Raw genomic sequence first — 7,020 nt, 5'->3', positions numbered from 1 at the left:
TGAATCATTGTCCCAAGATAGTATTATCCCTAGGGCAGCGTTTACTAGTGTGCCTCGAGATGTTGCCTGGTGTGCCGTAGGTGCAGACAAGACAAGAATTTTATAATTTTTCACTATTTTGTTTACTTAATATTTCATAATAAAGTAATTATAAAATACTTTCTTTGTGTTTATTTGATTCCTATTCAATATAGAGAATTACTTTATATATAGTCAATATAGGCACAGAGTTAAATTTTTTAACATTTTCTAATGGTGGTGTGCCTCGTGATTTTTTTCATGAAACAAGTGTGCCTTTGCCCAAAAAAGGTTGAAAAACACTGCCCTAGGGCGTGGTGCTGTGTGTGTGTGTGTGTGTGTGTGTGTGTGTGTGTTGGGGGAAGTGGGAGAAACGATGGCAATGCAGATAGGAATCATGGGTTTTTCATCAGGAGCTTAAACCTAGTTTATTTTTTGTGGGGTTGTTTTTTTGAGGTGTGTGTGGGGGGAGGCGGCAGTAACAATGTAAGCAACCTGTTTTGCTCATCCTCTCACTTCCTGCTGTTTCCTCTCCATCAGCATGGAGTTCCACTGAATTCTTCTCTCCTGTTTGTTGCCTCTTCTGTGGTGTGTCCATGCGATTCATTGAAGATTTCCTATTGTTCTTATCATATCTACTGATATGTATTATTTTATTGATTTTTTACAGAGAGGAAGGGAGAGAGATAGAGAGTTAGAAACATCGATGAGAGAGAGACATCAACCAGCTGCCTCCTGCACACCCCCTACTAGGGATATGCCCACAACCAAGGTACATGCCCCTAACCGGAATCGAACAGGGGACCCTTGAGTCCACAGGCCGACACTCTCCACTGAGCCAAACTGGTTTCAGCTCTTATATGTATTCTTAAGACCTATAAACCTTTTAAGTAAATAAGTGCCCCCATGTATAACATGTTTTGATTCATACATACGTGCATAGAAATATTGAGAGCTGTGTATACTCAGAGGCCTTGTGATTGCTGTTCACTATAGATATTGTAAGACAGATTCCAAAAGGAGCAAATGTTGGAAATGTACACAAGCCTTATGAGCATTTTTTTTTTTTTTTTAGCTGACCTACTGGCAATAGCCATTACGACCAACAGCCACTATTTTCATATGATCACGGGTGACTTGCAAATGTTATGTTTGGGCAGATCACATGAAAACTGAGCCCAACTGAAAACTTATCACAGATGGATGGATAATAGATAAGATGGGGCCTTAACCGGTTTGGCTCAGTGGATAGAACCTCGGCCTGCGGACTGAAAGGTCCCAGGCTCGATTCCTCCAGTCAAGGGCTTGTACAATACCTTGGTTGCTGGCACATCCCCAGTCGGGGTGTGCAGGAGGCAGCTGATAGATGTTTCTCTCTCATCGATGTTTCTGACTCTTTATCCCTCTCCCTTCCTCTCTGTAAAAAAAAAAATCAATAAAATATATATTTTTTAAATGAGCTGGAAAAAAAGTCTAGTACTGAGTACTATTAGACAAACGGCTTTTCTTTCAGACCGGAATGATGGCTGTCCTCACAGAGGAAAGCGTGAAGACAGGGGACATATACAATGGAGTCATGTAACCCAGTGGCTAAGGAAAGATTGAGGCAGAAGGAAAGACTCCATTCCATATATATATATGTGTGTGTGTGTGTGTGTGTGTGTGTGTGTGTGTGTGTGTGTAATTTTAGAGAGGAAGGGAGAGGGAGAGAGCGAGAGAAATATCGATGATGAGAAAGAATCATAGATTGGCTGCCTCCTTCAAGCCCCACACTGGGGATGGGGCCTGCAACCCGGGTATGTGTCCTGACTGAGAATCGAACTGTGACCTCCTGGTTCACAGCTCCATGGTCAACCGGCCTGGGAATTGAAAACAAAACAAACAAAACACACAATTTAAAAAAACTTTCCAGTCCTGCATCAATTCCTGGATAGACAGCCCTCTGTAGGATTCACCTGTCCTGGCCACCTGTTACCTCCCATCCATTAAGCAAACTACCAGATGTGACCAGAACTCCTGGAGCCACTTTCCAGATCACCTGATGATACTGCCTGTCATCATCTGCCTGACGACTGTCCTGCACCAATCTTAGGGCTAAGAATGCAGGACTGCTTACTCAAAAGGAACTCTTTGCTCTCTGTGCTATGAGACAGGGGTGGGCCTGCAGCAGGTCTGACTCAGACCGGCCTGTGGTATGCGGGTCCGTGACTTCCTGTAGGAAAGATTTCACAACGTGAGGTTGAGAGCATGTTTATGAAAGCCGAGGAAAAGTGAAACAAAGAAAGAAAATGAGGTAAAAGAAACAACAGGGAGCCCTAGGCCATGCTCTGCTTTGGCTCCTAGGAACATTCTGGGGAAGAAGTGAACTTGGTTGGGGCTGCTGTTAGCTCCCTGGGGAGTGAGCTGAGGATTAGGAGGGGAGGGGGCTGTTGAGCCCTGGTCCAGCTGCCGCTGCCCACTGCTCCCCTGGTTGTGGGCGACCCGCGAATGACGACCACCAGTCAGCCAAATTGGAATTTAGGGAGCCTTTGTTACGAACTCGAGTCCCGGCTCACGTCTCCACTGACACAGCAGTGAGCAACGAGAGCCTCGACCCACTCTAAGCATGCTACTTTTATCCCCATCTTAGGGATGCCTGGCAGATTATGATTGGCTAAAGTTTTAACAAAGAAAGGTCGGCTATAAGTTATAGAAAAATTCCACTAGTACAGTAACATTTAAAGTTTATACAACACCTGGGGTGGGGGGTTATTTTCAGCTTAAGCAGTTTCTGTTTGACCTGGTTGGGTCTGTTTGTTCTGCCTTGCGGCTACTGGAAACAGGACGTGCCTGCCTGGGGGATGAGCTTTGCAACAGAACTATTTTATGGCCAACAGTTATCTTAGCTAAAGCTTATCATGCTACATTCTTGGTTGCTCATTCCTTCCCTGGCCTGGAGCCCTGCCTCCACCGGGTCTCGCTGGCCACAATACCCTGGCTGCCAGTCTCGTGGGGAGCTTAGAATTTAGGAAGAAATAAAAAAAGTTCATGCCCAGCCAAAACCGGTTTGGCTCAGTGGATAAAGCGTCGGCCTGCGGACTGAAGGGTCCCAGGTTCCATTCCCGTCAAGGGCATGTACCTTGGTTGTGGGCACATCCCCAGTGCGGGGTGTGCAAGAGGCAGCTGATCGATGATGATTCTCTCTCATCGATGTTTCTAACTCTCTATGCCTCTCTCTTCTTTGTAAAAAAATATATCAATAAAATATATTTTAAAAAAGTTCATGCCCAGAAAGGGGTCTTCAAACTACGGCCCGCGGGCGACATGTGGCCCGCAGAGGAGTCTGATCTGGCCCGCCAGGTTTTTTGGGCAGTGAGCGCAGCCGAGGTGTTACAGTAGGAATTAGTAGTTCATATAGTCCCTGAGGGACCGTGATCTGGCCCCCACTTTAAAAAGTTTGAGGACCCCTGCTCTAGAGTGATCCCACATCCAGTCATCGTTCTGAGAGCTTTTTATCCTTTCTTTTTCCCCCCTTTCTTCCCTCCCCGCCCCTCCCCCTGCAGGCAAGAATCTTAGGGAAGGGTTTCAGTAGAATATCCATCAGCTTTCCAGGTGCATTCAAAATACGCTGATGCACCAAAATGAGTGTATTGGGGAGTTTGGGATTACTCTTTGGTCTGTTTTACATTTTTCTTAGGTCTACCTGGCCTTGGTTAGGGAAGATGAGGAGTTTATAACAGTGGCTGGGTACCCGAACTTGATTGACACCACATTCGATGCTTCCCACTGCACGATCCCATTGAACCCAGGCCTAGTTTACAGATAAGTCGACAGAAATAGTCACTGGATTAGCAAGCAAGAGACTAGAGTTAAAACTAAATCTGCCTGGTGTAACAATCCTGTTTTTCCTCATAGGAATCCCCCCCAGGGTAGTTCTCCTAACTGAAATGGTCAGAGCCTACACAGAGAGATGTCTTTGTAAACAATTGGGCTGCTCCAGAGTTGGGCGCCACCCAGTGGCCATGCACTTTTTCTTCAACAACATCCGCATCAATACAAATGGACTTGCGGTGGAGGGAGAGAGGGAGAGAGAGGGAGAGAGGGAGAGAGAGAGAGAGAGAGAGAGAGATAGAGAGATAGAGAGAGAGAGAATGCTGGCTTTCCTTCACAAACAGAATATCTGTGGAGACTTCATACTGTAAGACAATAATAACCAAGTAAATCAATGGCACTGATATATTGAGATGATGCTATTCTGGTTCTAATTATCACCAGCACTAAGATGCTTAATCTAAACCCAGAACTTTGGTGGTGTTAATTTTTTTTAGAATAAAATTTAAATTAAAAAAAATTTGGACGACACCCCCACCCCCCCCCAAAAAGTTTCAGAATTGAAATATTTTATTGTATTAGGATACAACATTTCCCAGTTGTTTGCAAAGATGAAATATCCCATATGACATAACGTCACTCACTAAAAGCTATGGTCAAGCCCTGACCGCTTTGGCCTGCGGACTGAAAGGTCCCAGGTTCCATTCCAGCCAAGGGCCGTGCACCTTGGTTGCAGGTACATCTCCATTGGGGGAAGTGCAGGAGGCAGCTGATGGGTGTTTCTAGCTCTCTATCTATCTCCCTTCCTTTTTGTAAAAAAAAAAAAAAAAAAAAAAAAAAAAAATCAATAAAATATATATTTTTAAAAAGCTACGATGGACATAATACAACATAGTTGCTAACTCTAAACAATACGTTTTATTTTTCTAATTGATTGATTTCAGAGAGACAGGGAGAAGTAGAGAGTGATAGAAACATCCATGATGAGAGAGAATTCCCCCCCCCCCTTCTGCCCCCCAAAGAATTACCGAGTATGCAAGGCATTTAACCCAGAGTTTTTAACAGATGCCAAGCGGTATAAGGTAGATACTTCACATGACAGTTTTACATTAGTTTAGGCTTCTCAGCAATAGGCCTTTTTGTCTCTTTCTCCTTGCTCCTGACAATGAGGCCTTTACCCTATCTTTTGGAGAACCGCCCATCTCTGTCCCACTGTATACCCTGTACCGTCATCACAGCGGTTGCTATGTGACTCAGACAAACACACCAGATATGCATCTGGAGCAGAGGTAGCAGGAGGGAAGGCAGCTGAGGCTGAGTCATCGGGACGCAGTGTCCAGGGGCTGCTCCCTAATCCTAACTACTGAGCCACCCCCCCACCAATCCACCCTAGTGCCCATCCTTGCATAGCCCCAGTTCCTATCAATCTACAACCACATAACTCACCATAGTTCACATGGAGGATGCGAATGCTGCGAAGGCGGTTTTTGCTCACGTGTTCGATGTCTGCTTCAGACACAGAGGCACTGCTTGCCAGGCCAAATCACAATGTCATCTTGAGTTCTTTTCGTCCTGACAAGAAGAAACATTTGAAGAGGAGACTCAGTCCAAATCATTTTACTTTAAAAAAAAATTCTCTAATATTCACAATGGCCAGGCCATGCATGCATTTTTGCCAGGACCTGCCCCTCCCCCCCACCCCCCCAATTAGAAGAGGGTCCGAGGTGTAATCTTACCATATTCCCGTGGCAGGAAAATGGAGAAAACGGAGACTAGAAAGTCTGCGGCTAGCTGTCTTAGTATTAACTAAAAGGTGTAGAGCGTGACTCCTTTTTTTCTTAATGTGGGCAAAATTAATATAAAAGCCCATCTCCTTCTCCGTGGAAAAATGGGTGGACATTTTCAAAACCGGTATTATCGTATCTTCCTTCAAAGCCAGCAGCAAGGTATTTTCAAGGTAATTTATTCTCACAATTTGGATACCCATATGATTCAAAATGACCAGGGACATGCAAATTAGATGAAGAGAGACATATAGGAAACCCTAAAGATTCAGTGTCACTCTGTCCATCTAGTGTAGCCATAGACAGCAGGGAAAGCCATACTAAAATTTTGACAATATGCCCTTACCGGTGTGGCTCAGCGGATAGAGCACTGGACTGTGGACTGAGGGGTCCCAGGTTCGATTCTGGTCAAGGGGCATGTACCTTGGTTGTGGGCACATCCCCAGCGGGGGGTGTGCAGGAGGCAGCTGATCGATGTTTCTCTCATCCATGTTTCTGGCTCGCTCTCTCTCTCCCTTCCTTTCTGTGAAATGTCAATAAAATACATTTAAAAAAATTTTTTTTTTGACAATATGATTGAAATGTGTGCAGCGACCATCTGAAGTGGTCAGGTGCCCCACGAATAGCCCTTACGATGATTAGATGTACATAGAAGAAAGGGGCTCTCTGGGGGGAAACATGTGTGAAGAAGATACATGATACGAAGACGGTGTTTGCTCACGTGTTTGATGTCTGCTTCGGACACAGAGGCGCTGTTTTCCAAGCCAAATCACAGTGTCATTTGGTACACACATGGCTGCCCACTGGCTGTTGATTTACATACTTGATGGCATGGTGATAGAGTATTTGAAGTCCTTAATAAAATATGCCAAGTCATTCACAGTGTCGGGCAAAAGCATAAATCAATGCGGAAGAGCAAGGCCATTCTAGGCAGCCTCCTGCCTAATGATGACACGTCACGGTCGGAGGTCGTGCTGAGCTGTACCCAGCACTCAGGGCACAGCCCCAGATGACTGATGTTCTTTCTCTCCTGTTCACAGATGCTGGGGGGAGTCTGCAGGAATTGTTTGCCATTACAAGTCCGCATCAACCCACCAGCCATGGCTCTAAACTTACTCAAGCCCTAGCTGCTTTGGCTTAGTGCAGGGGTCTTCAAACTACGGCCCGAGGGCCACATGCGGCCCGCAGAGGAGTCTGATCCGGCCCGCCAGGTTTTTTGGGCAGTGAGCGCAGCCGAGGTGTTACAGTAGGAATTAGTAGTTCATATAGTCCGGCCCTCCAGCTCTCTGAGGGACCGTGATCTGGCCCCCACTTTAAAAAGTTTGAGGACCCCTGGCTTAGTGGATAGAGCATCCGCCCACAGACTGAAGGGTCCCAGGTTCGGTTCCCAGCCAAGGGCACATGCCTG

This window comes from Pipistrellus hanaki, assembly GCF_964339955.1.
Source record: "Pipistrellus hanaki genome assembly, chromosome: 19".
NCBI lineage: Eukaryota > Metazoa > Chordata > Mammalia > Chiroptera > Vespertilionidae > Pipistrellus > Pipistrellus hanaki.
This window is presented reverse-complemented; position numbering follows the sequence as displayed.